Source organism: Diprion similis, chromosome 2 (assembly GCF_021155765.1).
Source record: "Diprion similis isolate iyDipSimi1 chromosome 2, iyDipSimi1.1, whole genome shotgun sequence".
Lineage (NCBI taxonomy): Eukaryota > Metazoa > Arthropoda > Insecta > Hymenoptera > Diprionidae > Diprion > Diprion similis.
The window spans coordinates 19,785,624-19,803,439 of NC_060106.1; the positions used below are offsets into that span (position 1 = coordinate 19,785,624).

General features: G+C 37.3%; 1 protein-coding gene across 3 annotated transcripts in view; it reads right to left on the reverse strand.

The window, feature by feature from the left end:
- Positions 1-17,816, reverse strand: part of LOC124412701 (tubulin monoglutamylase TTLL4-like) — a 209,050-nt gene that overhangs the window by 96,205 nt on the left and 95,029 nt on the right. For all 3 annotated transcript variants that reach the window (XM_046892815.1, XM_046892805.1, XM_046892825.1), the window contains one exon: positions 12,772-12,818. The gene's annotated coding sequence lies outside the window, so the exon portion shown is untranslated. The remainder of the gene's footprint in view (positions 1-12,771; positions 12,819-17,816) is intronic.

Sequence of the window (17,816 nt, forward strand, 5' to 3'; positions counted from 1 at the left end):
TTCCGCGTTTATACAATATGGACGATAATAATTAGCGCATGCGTTACATTATGTAAATGAAATTTGACGCCATAATCAACGATGAAATTTAAGCATTTAAGTTTTTTCCGGCAATAATTTTTCTTGTTTTCTATTTCTTATAGAAAAAATCTCTAATCAGCGGCTTTTTGAGGTCAAGAATTTTTCACGATATAAAATAAAAATTGCATAACTTGGCACACATTTAACTGCCAGAAGTTTCTTCTTGTTTTTTTTTTTTTATCTCTCAACACTTTTTTCCACATTTGTGATGTATATAAGAAGTTAACGAACAGATTGGAGTAAAAGGCGGAAGTTTTTGCCTGTCGAAAGTGAAATGTAATTGAGAAAATTCAAGCCGTATTACCCGAAATAAAATACGCTGTATAACTATAATATAATTACAATATACAATATTGCAATTTAATCGTATATATAATTCGCTCTCTTTTGCAATTAGCGAATGGTGTCACGAGTCAAGTGTTTACAAGTCAGGTCTGACGTAATTAACGGGCATAAAAGGGATAAAAAAAAATGAAACAACGTGACAAAAACACAACATTTTAAACCTGGAAAGTCTCCCTTAAATACGGTGTTCACTGTAATAATAAAGTCAAAGTAAATTAATGCATTTTTGAACATATAAATTCAGTATTACACACACAAGAATTTCTCGATCTTGTTCAATTTTTTCTTCTCTGAAGCTATTCGAAAATTGTATGGGTGATTCTGAAGCCTTGAAACGTGGAGGTCTATCGAAAACGAAACTTTTAATTTTCGACACGATTATATAATAACTTTCCTTATTGACTTGTTTCTTCGCAAAAAAAGAGAGAAAAAAAAAACAAAAAAAAAACAAAAACAAAAAAAAAAAAAAAAACTAGCCATCTTTGTATAGCTCGTATATACTAATCGTTTTTTTCAAAATCGGAGATGGAGGCTGGTGAGAAAATTGAAGAAAAGGGAAACGAACGAAAGGAAGAAGACGGAAAGTGGAATTAAGGGGTGGGGAAGTGGAAAAGAATGAAAATAAGAAAAAAGCAAGAAGAAAGATGCATAACAGAGGAAAAAGGTGACGCGGTTCTGGGGCCTCCTTCCTCCCTGCACGCTCCTCGCACACGACCACCACGTTTCAAGCACGCTTCCTTCCCGTATTCCGATACACATAACGAAGCTTCGGCAAGACGAGGAGGCGGCCAAGAGCTGCGGGGAAAGCGGGGCTCGAAGGCGAGCCGAGGACAGGTGGCGACGAAACCAGGGAACCTCCGTGCCACCGAGTTCTCACGCGCGAATCTCCAGCTGCCGCGACGCCACGCACGCTGCACGCTGCACGCACACGCAAGCACGCGCCCCTCACGCATGCACTCACTCACTCCTTCGCACCCACTGCAGAGGCTGACAGATGCCGGCGTGGGGTGGGTCAGGGATCTAAATACACGGGGACCTTCGTCTTATCCAACCCCGTTATCGCCTTGAGGCGGGATTCGAATTCCGATTTTGAAAAGTCCCGAAAACGCGAGATTCCCGATTTTTTTTTTTCATGACGAGGAAGATAGAAGTGGAGACGGAAAGCTTTGACGGGACGTTGGAGTTTTGAATGGTCCAAGTTTCGGAGAGAGAAAAATTTTGAATTTGCGGAAATTAGAATATGAAAGAATTTTAAAGAGAGTGAAATTTCATCACTTTTGATCATTCTTTGTTTTGGATTTTTTATGTTTTTATCTTGAGAATTCTCTGGTCGTTCTGAGTTTTGGTTTTTCTCATTTTTTTTTTTTCACCCACTCGTCGGGTAAATTAAGTGCTGCGTGGGTGTATATTGATTTTAGAAACTTTACTCTATCGTGATACGAATTTTTGGATTCTTGAATTTCGAAAGATTCGAAACTTTGTCGATTCGTAAAAATTTCATTTCTTTACTTCAAGTGTCAAGAACTTCAATCACACCCCCATCGCCTCGCGCTCACCACCCTTGTATAAATTCCGATCACGTTGTCAGACCGAATGATAAAAAAGCTCCGCGCGATTTTCGTTGATTATAACCGATTGTTTCTAACGACAAGGGAATTTTTTAACTTGAGAAAAAACAATCGAACAAATTTTGAGAATCCGAAAGAAGGTTTTTACTGAACCAGATATTTATTGCAAAGTTTATATTTACTTAGCTGTATGAAGTGACAAAAAAAATAAATAAATAAATAAAATAAAAGGACCAAGTTTTCAAACATTTTGAACCAAATTTTTCTCGAACTGTAAAATCGAGCGAAGGATTCGGTCCAGAAAATTTCCAAAATTATATTTTCTACATTCGGAGTTTTTGCAATTTGCAAAAATACAAGAAGAGATCTGGAATGCAATCATATATACTCATAATGCTGTATTCAAATTCCATGCTCAGGAATTCATGAGTAACAAATTACTCCAAAGATTTTTTGAATATAAAGGATCAGCCTCGTGACACGAGATAAAATTTCCAACGTAAATTTGAAAGCAAAGTCGACAGCAAGCGTTACGACCACGCAAATTCGCCGATAATCGTGACAACGACCGCGAATCGTGCAAACTCGCGAGGTTAAACAGAAGTGAGTAGCCTTGACCTAGTTGCGCAGGATACCTGAGTGTTCAATGAACGATCTGTAGTGAAGTAAACTCGTTTGGCAATCGACCAGAATGGCGAGAGAGCAAGTAAACAAATGGGCGTAAAGTTCGTTGACATCTGAGAACCGAACGAATTTCTTACCTCTAGACAGCTATTTAGAGGAGAGTAAGACAAAGTGGTTACGATAAAATTTTTGATATCTCAAAAAATTTGGGGGCAAAGTGGTGCCCCTAAAATTTTTTAAATAAAAAGGGATAAAATCACTCACCTGAATTTTTGATAGAATATGAATTATTCGGAAATCATTTACTCGCAAAACGTTTCTAGTTGTTTTTTACTTTCAACTCGTTAAAGTAAAGTAATTTTCTGAACTTGAATTTATGATTACTTTTTCTGGAGAAATCTAGATAATAATTTAACGTAATTGTTCGTATGAAAATTGAACATTTTATTCTAATTTTAGGCATTATTTTTTCAAGGTGCCCACTTTGCCCCACCATCCCTTACATTCAAACACCAAATTTTTCTTACCGACGTGGAAATAAATTTTCTTATTTCTGTCCTCGATTTTTATTTGAGTAATAAATTTTCCCACGCGAAGATATATAATAAACTTCTCGAGCTTGCGAGAAATCAATTTGACGAAGGCTTGGAGGTTGATACGTGATACCGACACACTCATCATCGTCCCGCAAGCGAATATTGCGAGATAAGCTCGCCTCTTGCTCTCGACGAAACCCCCGAGAAGCATCTTTTCATCATGCAAATAGTGAATCGATTCGCTGCATGAATATATATGCACACACACACGTATATATATATATTCATGGCGCGATATCAGGAGCCGGTAATTGCCGGTACATGCGGATTATTATTTATTGCTTATAAGACCGCCGGCGAGTAAGCGGAGAATTTTATTTATCGCTACGATATAAATTATACACACGAGCAGTGTCATTCTCCAATTAAGCATTTAAAAATATTTTCTATGTGAGTTTGTGTTTGTGTGGGTTGGAATTTTCGTACGATGATCCAGTCTTGATTAATTACTTCGTTATAATATGTTGCCGAGGAAATCTGGCAATGAATTTACTATCATTCTTTGCCATTGTTCATCCGCTTTCTTCTCCTACGTAATTGTAATCATTGGTTAATAGTAAACCCTGATCAAAAACGCAGGAAAGAGTCTCGAACTACGAATAAAGAAAACATGGTTGAAATTTTCCATTTTCACGAATTATAGACCATAAAATTTGCTTTTCCAATTAAAGTATCAATTATATCTGGTTTCCAAAAAATATACGTAGATACACAATTTTTGCGGCTCGATTGATCTATATTTAGATCTGTCAAGTCCGAAAAGACAATTATCGAAAGTCTCCTTTCATTACGTCGGTGCCGATATAAAGTTCCTTTCCTTTTTCACCTTCTTTGAAAGAGAAACGTGACTGGATAATTTCTTCCGTCAACCGACTGAAATCACATCCACCAAAAAAAAAAAGAAGAAAAAAACAAAAAGAATCGAACTACGAAGGAAGTAGAAAAAATTACTCGACAATATAATATTGAAGCGTTAATATCAATGCGAAATCATTTTTAACGACATCGTTTTAAATCTTTGAGACAGTACATTAAAACGCGAAGTTCTGTATACCTACAGAATTCAGTACAATTAAAAACACTCAAGTATCGAGTACCTCCATAAAGTTCCAAACCACGCCCATAACACCCATAAATCATGAGTCAGAACCCACGATACATCTAGTATAACACAAATTCAATAAATCGTTAACCAGGCGATTCCGAATCAAAAATCCTCTGATCCCACAGCGTACTTTTGTATAAAAGAAATATCCGTTGATCACTTTCAATAATCTCTTAAATCTGCAACGTACGATCCACGTAAAATTAATAATATCATAGATCCCTACCTACGTACAAAATCCACCTGTTCAGCCATCTTTCATTCAAACATAGACGTATACCTAGTTATCGTTACAGTAACATGAACTTGAGTCCCTCTACAGTTTACTCCCCACCTTCAAAAGTGCTGCAAGTAAAATCCCCGACAGATACGCGCATTGAATTATATCTGCCTCCCCCCCCCCCGCCAAATTTTTTTTCTTTTTTTTCTCTCTCTCTTTCGTTCTCCTCACTCGGCGCACGAGTCATCCGTCCTTCTCATCGGCGTAGCCGTCGTCCCGGGCCCCGGGGCCCATCCCTAGGCCACAGGGGCTCGCTCCGGGCACAAGTTGCAGGTCCGGGCCCCCCTCCCTCCCCCCCCCCCCCCCTTTGCCGCATCATCCACGCTGAGCTTGTGCCGCGCATGCGCCGGCTACCGTGCGCGGTGGCCGCGTGCTCTGCGCGAGCCGCGACACAAAGAAGAGGCAGGCCGACCCTGAAGTTGCGCAGCGCGCGCCGCGCCGTCAGGCCCCGCGTATTTTTCTCCGCCCGGGCCCCGCGGCGCATGCCCTCGCATGCTTCTGCTGCAGCTAGATGCACCGCGCAGGCGCCGGCGCGGCTATATAAGGCCCGGGGCCTCATGTAGCGGCTCATTCGATCACTGAGAGCGAGCCTGATCGCTGGATATTCTTCGCCGTTAGATTACCCGGGGAGCAGAATCAGCTGTATCGTAGGAAATTTTTTTTTGCTAACAATTGGTTTTTGGCCTGACTGTTAATCGTGATCTTCTTCTATCGCTGGTTTTGAGCGTCGAAATGTGCGCCGTCCAAGTTCGATACGCACTCGCAGCCGCTGATGCGCGCCGAGATAAGACCCGATTTTGGGGCCTGACCTTACACCGCGCAAAGAGTGCTTTCTTCGCGAGGGTCAAGCTGTGGCTCAAAAGGACTGGGAAGCACCCTTATTACACCAGCGAAGAGGCCGTCGACTGGCAGAATGCTGCTAACGAAAACCGGGTCAACGACTCTCAGGTTCCTGACATGACTTACACCCTTTGGGAACTGGCCAACGTCGTCGATGACAACCTGCTCAACGAGATCCGCGAGATCCGGGCCCGAATTCAGTGAAGACGATGATTGGAGAAGGAGGACGAGGAGGAGGATGAAGTAAGAACCGAAATGTGATATCGAACAGCTTTACTTCAGCCGTTAGACGGCTATAATAATAGTAATTTGACGAGAATTTTCTTGCGAGAGAAAAGATTTTACTATATCCCTTAATTTTCTAAACTCACTGATATTCATAATCTAATCAATATTTCGTCAACTTCTGGTTAAAAACAGTTTTAAGCCTATCGATAATTACGGTGGATTAAATTTACGTCGTCCGTAACGTGAACATTTCAATTCATCGTACGTTACTTACGAAGAAAAGATCCCACCGTAACGTCAGCGTTTAGATATATGTAGATACAATTATTAGACATATAAACTAACCGTTCTTTTCATCTTCTTTTCGTTTCATAAATTTGTTAGATTATATCAATAGACTTAGGAATAGTTAACGTTTAGCGAGTAGATTTAATATTTAGAATAAGCGTATAAATCACCTGCAATATTGCTCAAGCTTTAACTGCGTTTTTAATTGATAATAAAAATGAGTTGGTTCTTCTTTTTTGATTCTCAATACACATGTTACTTGTGTACCTATGTGTGTCTCAAAATGATAAAAGATTTATGCAGCTTAAGCATTACATCGTGAACTGTGATATTAGCTTCTAATTAATAATGTTTCGTTGTAGTTTTTAACATTAAATTCATAGCTTTTAAGTAGACGAATAATACGCGAATGTAAAAAATTGTATCGTTCGTCGTCAAGGCCGCCCAGTGCATATTGTATAAATATGAAAATTCTGTGATCAAAATTAGGTGTATATATATATATATTATATATATATATATTAACACATACTTTTGAACAATTGAGTAGTAATTTTTTATGGTAATATAAGGTGCAATCGGAAATAGCTTAATTATTATTAATATCATCATGATTATTATTATTATTATTGTTTTGATTAGGCATACGATTCAACTGTGATAATAGGTTAATATGAATCGGAGATAAAGTAATTGAGGATTACTGTTACGTGATAAATGATTTGATATACGGAAATTCTGTGATGGATAAAAAGCTTTAAATTCAGAGAAAGTAAATCTTTATAAATGGATATATATATATATATTTGAATTAGAAAATATGAATATTATATATATTCGCATGTATTTGATTAACTGTCTTCCAATCACGTGATACTAGGCTAGACGAGATAAAAAGAAGAATATTCTTTGATAGATTTTAAGAGAGAGAGAGAGAGAGAGAGAGAGAGAGAGAGATGTGAATATTGAAACTGTGATACTAAATCGTAAGGATATTATTACAACATTGTATAGGATTAAAATTGTAAGGCTAGATGTAATGGATAATAATATACATAAATAAGGATTTCTAGGATAATGAAAAACTTGGCTCGACGTTGTTTTGTGATATATCTAGATAATTAACGATCTGAATCGAGAGTCGGCTGACCCAATCAGATTGATATCAGAAAATATTATCTAATTGAATTCACGTGTGTCAAAATTGTCTTCGTTTTCTATATGCTCATGTATTCTGAAGGAAATATTCTCTCTCAAGGATTTCGAGTTCGTCTTCTATTTCGTTTTTTAAAGCTCTTTTTTTGCACCATTTTTTTTTTGTGATTTTTCGTGTACACTCGTATATACCTATATATTATTATATATACATAATTCGTTAGGTTATTTTATTACGCACATTGTGGCTTATCGTTTTTCTTCTTTGTCTTGGTTGGTTTTTCATTCTTTTTTTTTTTTTTGTTAGAATCTCATGATTCGTCTCGTATATTATTCACCTTTTTGTGTCGTTTTGTTTCTTGGATAGCATGATCCAATCTCCTATTGATAATTATGTGTGTTCTCCTCGTTTTGTGATTTTTAACTATAAATATACAATAAATTGTGTGAAATGAAATTCTACCATCAATTTACTTTATCACCTCGAAAAAAAAAAAAAAAATCTTCCCCGAATCCCAAAAAATATTTAAATTATACAAAACTAATTAACATTGCAAGTAAAATAATAATAATCATAATAATAATAATTTTCTACGGTACTATTTTTGCGACTTTTTTAAACTTCGAATATACATTTTTAATTGCTCGTCGTTGGATCGTCGCTTCTTCTGAACACGTTAATGAAATTGAAAATAGAAAAGATTCGCTTACCTAACAAAAGTTTAGCAGAACCTCGAAAATAGATTTTTTTCAACTTTAGACAATGTTTACGTTCGCTTACTTACTGTTGTAAATTCCATCGAAATGTGTATACAGAATCATTATTCGTGTAAAAACAATTTTAATTATGTAGCAGTTTAATGGATTTCAAAAGCTAGACACTTTTTGAAAATCGACTTGTAGCAAAATCAAACCGAAGAGTAATTAACAGAGAATTCATACAAAATCCCCGATCCGATTACATCTCATATCAAATTATTATAGACGTGATAAATGACGTTGAAACCCGTTCAAATTTATAATTATAGTCAGCACGACTGGAGTCGGCGTTTAATTAAATCCCTGCATAGGCAAAAAAAAAAAAAGAAAAAAAAACAGTCACGGAATAACTTTCTAATAAAAATCATAGATAGTAGATATATAAATGTACGAATGCATTAAAATACTTTGATAGAAGATTATAATTGCCGAAACGCTGTGTCAATAAAATAACAACAACGACAACGACGATGATAATAATAATAATAATAATAATAATAATAATAATAATAATAACAATAATAGAATTGGGGAAAGGCTTTCGTCCTTCGCTCAATGCTTTACGTCATGGCACGCTGAATATTCTAATCTATGAAATAAAACAAGTCCTAGGATGGATGCAACGATTCCTTTACGACTCAGGACGGAATGCCGCCGCTGTGTCGTTCCGTTAAAGGCCCATAAATTTTTCTCTATTTTTAGATTTCGGTCCTATAAGGCCACGTGGATCGTCACTGGCACCATCTGTTACAAAAATTTCCAACCCTCCGGTTTAAGAAAACTTTTCAGTTCCCGCCCTCATCGGTAGATGTCAGATCCCTTGCAAAATATTCATCCTTCGACTTTGAGTTTTTCATCTACACGATAATTCGCATTTTTGAGTAAATTTTTTAGTTTTTGTTTTGTTTTGTTTTTTTTTTTTTAACAGAAATTGAATTATTCATTTTTTCACCAATTTCTTTCATCATCCGATACAATTTTCTGACTCGTGCAGGAAGCTGTTTTTGATTGAAATAAAATATTTGCGTCACGCTGTGAAGAGAAAAAAAAAAATCACGAAACGTTTTATTACAGCTTTGTCAAAATTTAGACGTAAATTTGTAAAAACCGTTTAAAAGTTTTACGGTCTTTTCAATTATCTTCTTCTTTTTTTCCTATCTTTCGTTTGCTCCAATGAGAAATATATATCACAGTTGTAAAGTCCGTCCGTCGTGATTATCTTTACAATTATTCAGCGATGATTTAGGTTACTCGAAAATATTTTTTATTTCATTTTTTTTTATTAAATAAATATAAGGTCATGTAACTGTAATATTCGTTTACAGTGTATACACATCGGGTGAAAGAAAGCGGAAATTCTACACCGAATTAATCATATCGTTGAAATTCTTCTCTCTTTTCCTTTCTTTTTTCCTTGTTGCTTGCTAACAGAGTTAAGATAAGAAAATAAAAGAAAGAAAGAATAAAAGATGGAAAAGACGAGAGAAGAAGGAACGTATTTGTGATCAGATTACAGCCATTACTGGTCATTATACGGGTAGCCAAATATGCCCGAATACCTTTATTCTACCCTGCAATTCAATTCAATTTTTCCATTTAGATTATCAGCCTGATCTTTACTGATCCATCTCGACACCGTTCCTCTGAACCTGCGTTGCGTGTGTGTGTGTGTGTATATAAATACCTATAGAAATATCGCCACACGTGTAAATACCGAGAGTACAGTAATAAATACATATAAATACATATATATATATATATATATATAACGAATGCAGTGTGCGCTTTTTGCCCAGGTTGAAATCCGACACGACCACCATATAGATCCCCGATATTCTTCGCCCTGGAAATATCTTGCGCCTTACAAAAGATCACGCGCTACTTTTTTTTTTTTTTTTTCTTTTTCTTCTTCTTCTTTTTGTGGGATCCCGCGTGTATAACGAGTACCTACTTAAATACCTTATACCTACAGCAGCTACACCTAATCTCTTCACCAAAGTGGCGAAGTATTGGGTTACGTTTTAAAAAAAGAGGAGGAGGGAGGAAGAAAAAAAGAAAAAGAAAAAAAAAAAAAAACTTTCGAAAATATTGTTAAATATTTTGCACCGTACGTCGTCCCTTTGACGGGAACTGAGGCTCTCCTCCGGATTCTTCTGCACGGGGCGGAAACAAGTCGAATTATACCTACTTAGGAAGTGCCTACTTTATTCGCTCGTCTTTCTTTGCTTCGTTTCGTCATTCGACAACAGCTGATATTGTCTGTGAACGCCATTCGACGATTTTTTTTTTTTTTTTATCGGTATACTGTAGAGAATTTTTTTCACTGAATTTATGGTGTAAGATTCGCAATTTTTTTTGTTTTTTTTTTTATTCTCAATTTTCTCATAGATTTTAATATTCTTAATGAAAATTATGATTTACTCGGTGGAAACTAGTGCAATTAATGTTACTCGTTTTTATTGTAGAATTTCGAAAACCAGTTATTTGGTTTTTTTTTTTTTTTTTTTTATTTGTTTTTTGTTGAACATGCGTCACAAAAATTTGTATTGTTTCAAATACAGAATTTTTAGTTTTTTATTTGCTTCGGGAGACTATTTTATTTTAGTATCAATTAAAGAATGTCAAAATTTTTCTTTTACTGGAATTAAAATTCATAAAAAATTTTGTTTGTACTGATAATAATTTTGAAAATTTGTCTGCACTAGGATTGAAATCTGGACGAAATAATTCCCAGAACATTTTACTCTTAGCTTTTAAAAACCTTGAAAAACTTTCAATTTTTCCCGGAGCCATAAATGAAGAAGGAAAAGTCGTTCGAATCTGCACACATAAACGATTTAGAGCTTTAAGTGCTTTTTCAGGCGACCGACGGCAGGGGTGAAAAATTCCTTCAACGTGGGAGAGAAAATTCTTATTTTCCTGCCAATTAGCAATGGCCACTTGAGCTACAAATAATCGATGAATCCATTAATCGAGCCCAAAAAATAATCGAACGCGACTTGATTGAATCGGTAAAAATCGGTATTTTTTTGAAATTGTACATAAAAAACTCTAATTTCGTTTATTATTTCAGTATGTAGCCATAACGGCGGAAAAGTTTATTGATAATTTATACTTTAATTAAAAATATTTTCAACAATTTCAGGTAAAAAAAATATTCATTTATCATTTACTTATTATATTAAATTGAAACTTAAAAAGTAAGAGAATGATAATAATTGATACGTTAATCAAATGAATTGATATTGTATTGCATTGTTGACGGAAGTAAAAAACAAAAACAAATCGCCAAGAAAAATAATCGATTTAATCGACAGCCGATTATTATTGGCAAAACGGTCAGATCATCTCGTATTCGAAACTGTGATTCTCGATCTCGCAGAAACTTGTTTGAGCGAAGCGGCGTTGCAGCTTCCATCTGCTTCGGAGGTCCGCAGAGAATAATGGAGCAGTTACTTTTTCACGGACCGACGACTCGGAGTTAAAGGCATTCGAGTAAGTGTGACTATTACAGAAAACTCGAAAGACTTCGAAGCGAGTAAAAGCGTCGAATGGATTTCCAGTTTCGACCTGCAGCGCAGTCACTTAAACTTCCAAAAGACTTCTAGACGACGACCTTCTATTATATATACATACACATGCATACGTATAGAAGAACGATTTCAAAGTTATTTCAACTTATATTTGCCACAATGACTTCGTCGTCTACGATCCTGCCTTTTGTGCCTCTCGGTTAACTCGCAAAGGTGCCGGCGTCGAGACGTCGTCTTTACTCTCGTGAGTTTCCCAAAAATGTTGAAAAACCGTGCAATCGATGAAAAAAAAATTGCCGAGAATAAAACATGGATGAAAATGACGCCGCTGTGTTTAATTTGAGGAGTTTCCAACGCTATTCAAATAACGAAAAAGAACTTGATTCTGGTTTTCGAATCTCGTCCGGCGCCATTGGGCGTCGAAAACTTGACACACAATGAAGAACCCCTGAGACTGCACAGTCGGCTATTGAACGACAATATTATATTGAGACAAATTTCTTAAAAATTTACCTTTTCGACTGTTGAAAGGGACAATTATTGTATTATTTGACGTCGTTTTAGGCTAAGAGCCGCAACAGCGTGGATCGTTTATAAGCCCACGAATGAGCTGAGACGAAGAATGGAGTATATCGAGTGCGGACGATAGGAATAAAGAAGAAGGAAATCTGGAATAAAATAAAATAACAGCAATGCAGAAACGTCAGGCTAAAGAATTGGATATTTCCAAAATTTCTCACGACTCTGTTGTTGTTATACCTGCAAAGTAATAATACCCAAATTTCCTTTCAAAAACGAAAATTTCACTGAGATAGGTGCATACATACACGTTATTCAAATAAAAGCCTTAAACACGGATCTTATATTATTCGTGAAAATTGTAAGGATGCCAGGTGCTCGGCGAGGATCAAGGATGCAGTCGATGATAATGGACATATTAAGTCAATTTTGAACGTCATATTTCCTTCAAATACCTGTGGCTAAACTAATCGTGTGACCTTAGGCTCCTTCTAAGCTGGCTAAAGATCCACAAAACGAGAGGATATTTTCACCGATTATGGATCCGGCTTTAAAAACAACTCGCATTGTCAAAAACCCAAACTGCCAAATCGTGCAGATGAACGTAGTAAGAAAGCTTTTCAAGCTTCCGTTTCACACTTTAAAGTTTCATCGGAATGCAACGTTGATTGCTCGATTATTTTCAAATTTCAATTCCGAGTGTTGTAGAGAGTGTTTCGAACCATCGTTGGATCAGGAATTTCATCTGAGATTAATTGATGAGCGAGTGATTATAAAATCATGAAATTCCTGACTCAATCCGTTAAATGGAAGACGCAGACAAGGTTTTAAGGTAATTAAACTGACTCACCCTATCAGGCTGCACCGAGGCGAACACCTTCATGTAGAGACTTATGCCTGCAACAAACAGAACGATTCATGGTCAGTTGTGTGATGAAAGACGAATTGAACGTGGTTATTTGAGACAATTAGTGAATCTCGATGACGTCGGATGATGACGTTTTATGACAAAGGCGGCGTTCAAGTCGATCTGCAGGAAGAAAGAATGGAAACTCGTATAAAATACAGAGAGAAGACTTTTCAGGTATATATGATTCGAAGGTTTGATATTTCGAGTGGACAGCGCCTCGTTCACTTCTTGGCAAGTCGGTATATACCTATAGAGTATAATATTGCATCCACCATTGAATCGATATAGGCGAAGAATCGTTGCACCAAGCAGTTTTGAGAGCCTTATAGAGAGGCGAGTTCCGAGCGACTCGTGGGTGAGGAAAGAGGGGCTTTTGGTTCGAGATCACGGGGCATAAACCCTGACAAACGAAGCGTCAGTCAATCTGCCCGACGGCGATTCTCGTTTCTCGGTTAGCTGCGGCAGCAGAGCTGAAACGCAGAGAGTAACACACCGTAGAATTTATCTCCGGGTGAGGCATGAGGCAGCGGAGCTTTTCAAACACGGGAATACAAGGAGTGGAAGGGCCATTGTGAGACAGTCGAACACGTGCAGAGGCTAAAATCGTCAATCTACGTAAAAGGAAACCCATAGAAAAGCCATAGCCCTCTTATGGCGATCTTACGAGGGCTCGGAAACCTATACTAAGTGGATAATGGGCCAATGGTGCAGCGTCGGATCTTGGCTCACTTTACGAAGAAAAATCTCTCGAATGTTTTCATTTTTTTAAGTAACCTAAAAAACACGGTTTTCCCAAAAAAAACACGTCAATTTTGCATCTAAGATTAGTAGATTTGCAAGAGTGCTTCTGTGTACAGATTCCGATATCGACATTTTACCGACATTTCAGCCGTTTTATAGCTCAGACACAAACCCTTCTCAACTCCCCGTTTTTCTGTTTTCAAAGAAAAAAAAAAACAAACTTGTTGCAATCACCGCGAAAATGAAAAATTGAGATGGGTTTGCGTCTGGGCTAAAAAGCGACTGAAATGTCGGTAAAATGTCGGTATCGGAATCTGTACGAAGAAGCCCCCTTGAATACTTACTAAAACTATTATTTTCCATCATATTTTTTTCTAAGTATTGCCATAATGATTTGAACCATATTTTCAAATTTCAAAACAGTTTCATTAAAACTGTTATTGCAACGATACCTATTTTACAAGAGTTTTCTAGCTACTGTAACAAATGACATATTATTCAGTGTGTTCTTGGACCCACCTACGCCACTGTCAGATTTTACAGAGGCCAAAAACTCGGCCAATAGGCCAATGCCCATTGTCGGGATGCGGCCGCTATTGTGTCGGAGAATTATAGAAATATTTGTATCTTAACGCACACCACAGATTTCCGCCACAGCCGGCTGAAGAGCAGCTCCACCTTCTTCTTCTTCTTCTTCTTCTTTTATTTCTTCTTTTATTTATGCTTCCTCGTCTTCATCCTTGGGAGATTTCAAAACGAGATTACTTCTTCTTCATTTTTTTTTTTTTTTTTACCTTTTTTCATCTTATTCTTTTCCTGTATAGTCGGCACTCCATCACGCACTAACTATCCTGTTCTCCACTGCCTCCCCATCCTCCAGCGACAATTAGAAGAGGCTCATTGTTGCTCTTCCACACTGTACTGCACAACGATCATTCTTCTCTTCAGATTATCTCGATCACTCAGCCTAGCTCTTGGTATTCCGTTCGCCACCGATGATGGTCCAATGCACTCAATCCGGACAGTACCAAAAGACTATTCACCGTAATTGAAGTCAGTTGAAGTAGGCTAGTCAAAGTTAAGCAGAGTCATTCAAATCACTGGAACTCACAATCGGTCAGTTCATCAGGTTTATATAATTTCACTTGACGACAGTTGAAACCACTTGAATTTACCAAGTCGAAGTCGATCCCACTGATACTTTTTTTCAGATAACGATCAATCCCTCCCTCACATACTTCGATTAAGATATCGTCTCGTTGATGAGTGATGATTCCAAGAACACGTTACACGAGTTAAAGTTTTATCCTAACACATCATTCATTCACGTCATGATTTGCGTGTGTATCACAGTTTACATTGCGATGATCCTTGAACTTCTTGGTTTCGGTTCATCACGATACCTACGCTTCCATACCAAAGGATCCATGAATATCACCACCAGTCAGAATGACAGGCGTTACTTTCGGTGATCGTGGTACCAATTCCTGTGTGTATACCAAACCCAGAAACCTTCTTGTGTTGACGTTCTCCACCCAAACATCCACAGGTTTCGCATTACGTTGTACACATGTGCTCCAAAAGCGTCTTACAGCAGCGTGCTCCGCACGTGGGTTTTTGGTAAACACACATCCACTATATTTACACAATATACAGGGTGACCCGTGAGACTGGGATTGACTCAAAATGGATCTGTTTCTATCACTCATAAGTCATGAATTAGAAGAAAATGAAGAAGGCATACCATCAAAGACGTGTTACTCAAAATGAGTTACTATATTCAACATAAATCGAACGGCAAGTGGTCATTTCGTAAAATTCAGGCAATTATCGACACAAAATATAGTCGTCTTCATTACCGAAGGAATTTCTCCGGGTCATTAAAAACGAGCAGTGTCACGTGTCATAGAGGGCAAATATGTTCAAGGAAGGGAAACGAAAATTCGAAAACCACGTGGTCAACCACTATTTCCGTCTGGCAAAAGCCAAGAGCCGCTAATTGGAAGCCGAATGGTTAGCAGATTGCCGATTTCCAAGGTGAAATATGTATATTCCAGAGAATTTCTTTTTCTCGGCATTCGAGCTTTATGACTGATGAATCTATGAAGTCACTTGACATTTTCGTTTGTAAAAATGAAGGATTTCTCGGAGCAAATAAAAAAATTGTGAACGTAAAAGGGACGTGTGTTTGTAGAGATCGGGACGCTTTCGGAGGAAAGGGTAAATTTTTTCGTCAAATTTTTTAGGTCCCAGTATACGTTCCGAGTCAAGTGCCAAATGCGATTATCTTGGTGAGAATTTTTTCCCCATTTCTTTCAGCTCGAGAGACGTCGAGGTGACAAAAAAACGCAATCAAACTGTAGTTCAAGACCGAGTTGAAGCCGGGGGAGGGGGAAAGGTCGAGGGCGGGGGGAAATTTCGGTAATAAGTGTCTTGGGTGATGGTTTATGTATGAATTTTCGGCCCACTCATGTCTATTAATACATAATCTGATCCACGACAAGGTCGTAAAAAGTTTTTAAGAACGAGGCGTTGCGCGGTTTCGTGAAGCCGACAAAAACCGTTGACCACGTGCAGGCGAACACGTGACGTCGTGAGAACTCGGTGCCGTGGTTAAAAGGAGGAAAAAGAAGGATCGAGGGAAAGAAAAAAAAACGAACGGGGGTCCTAAAGATTAAATTAGGCCCATCGCCTCACAATCATCAGATTAAAATAGATCTTCCCTCGACTCTCGCCTCTCCTTCTCTTTCCCGACCGCCTTTTTTTACCCCAAATTTTTTTTTTTTTTAATCCCACCCTTTTTTTCTCTCAGGAAGGATCTCGGGATTTCTCTTTTCTATTCTCTTAATTCCGGTTAATTTCGTTAACCGACGACTTTTTCACACGTGTAACGAGCCCCGCGACCTGCCGTCGTCCATCAGACGCTGTAACTACAAATAATGACCCAAATTTTGGAAATTTTTGTCATCCTCTTCTCACTTGTCATTAACATTTAAAAAAGAGCTACACGCGAGAAAAACTCCAAAATTTTTCTGTGTATATATTCTTTCAAATCACGTCAGATATCGTGTTTTTGAAAAAGTTCCTATCATCACATATTTTCTCATTAAAAATTTGTCGTAATTCTGCAGCTGGTTTCGGTAATTTTCAGAGTAAAAATTAATAACTATATAATTTTTAATCTGATTATCATCGTGAAAAATGTGCCATTTAATTGCAAAGAAAAACGTAATAATTAAATTGGATATCAAAATTATTTCGGAAATTTATTATTTTTCTGCGTCACGAAGAACTTTCAATTTTAATTAAAAATTTTCTTCTGAACGTTGCCAATATCAAATCGGTGCTATAATTTAATGACTAAATATAAGACATAGTAAATTGGATACCTATATATATATTTTTCACTACCAGAATAGCTGTTACATAGTAAAACTGTTTTAGATTAAAGAAAAATGCCTGTCTAACGAAAATTTTATTGACGCACTTGACGTTTCATTTCAATCGAAGAAATTTGTAGTCTGACCAACTTATTTCGTAATTAAATAATTGTTATTGTTGCGAGAGATCCGTGTAACATTAAATCGAGTTTACCATCTTCATCATCTTTCTTGCAAAATTGTTTCCGCGCAATCATAACTACAGCAATAAGTATATAATTAATCAAAGTGTATTATTCGTTATTATTATTACTATTATTATTATTATTATTTTTCTTTCTTGGAACGATAAAAATTAATTGAAATACCGATCAAAATTGGGAAATAATCGATATATCAGGTACGGGATGAATTATCAAGGATCGCCGTTTGAAGCCGGCAAAGTTGCGAGGATCAGACGGCGGCGGGTTTCGCTATAAATTTTCACGGTAATTTCATATAAACGTGCGGGGTGGAGGGGGAGGGGGGGGGGGAGAAGGAGCAGCAGGTGCTTGCGGCCAGGCTCACCGAGTATTATGAGTGCGTATGCGATCAATCTTTGACAAAGGGGTTGGGGTTGCGGCCTCGCGAGGGTTTCCCCTCGCCCATATAATAACCCCGTGAATATAATCTCGAAACGTGATATTTGCCCGCCTGATTGCAACTCGATATATATTATACGTATAATATACTTACCTACCTACCTACCTACACTAATCGCTGCGAGAAAAGGTTTCTTCCAATTTGAAAAAATTCTTTAATACCGTATGTATGTAGATGAAATTCGATATCTCATAGCAATTCATTGATTTCGATCCGAGGGAC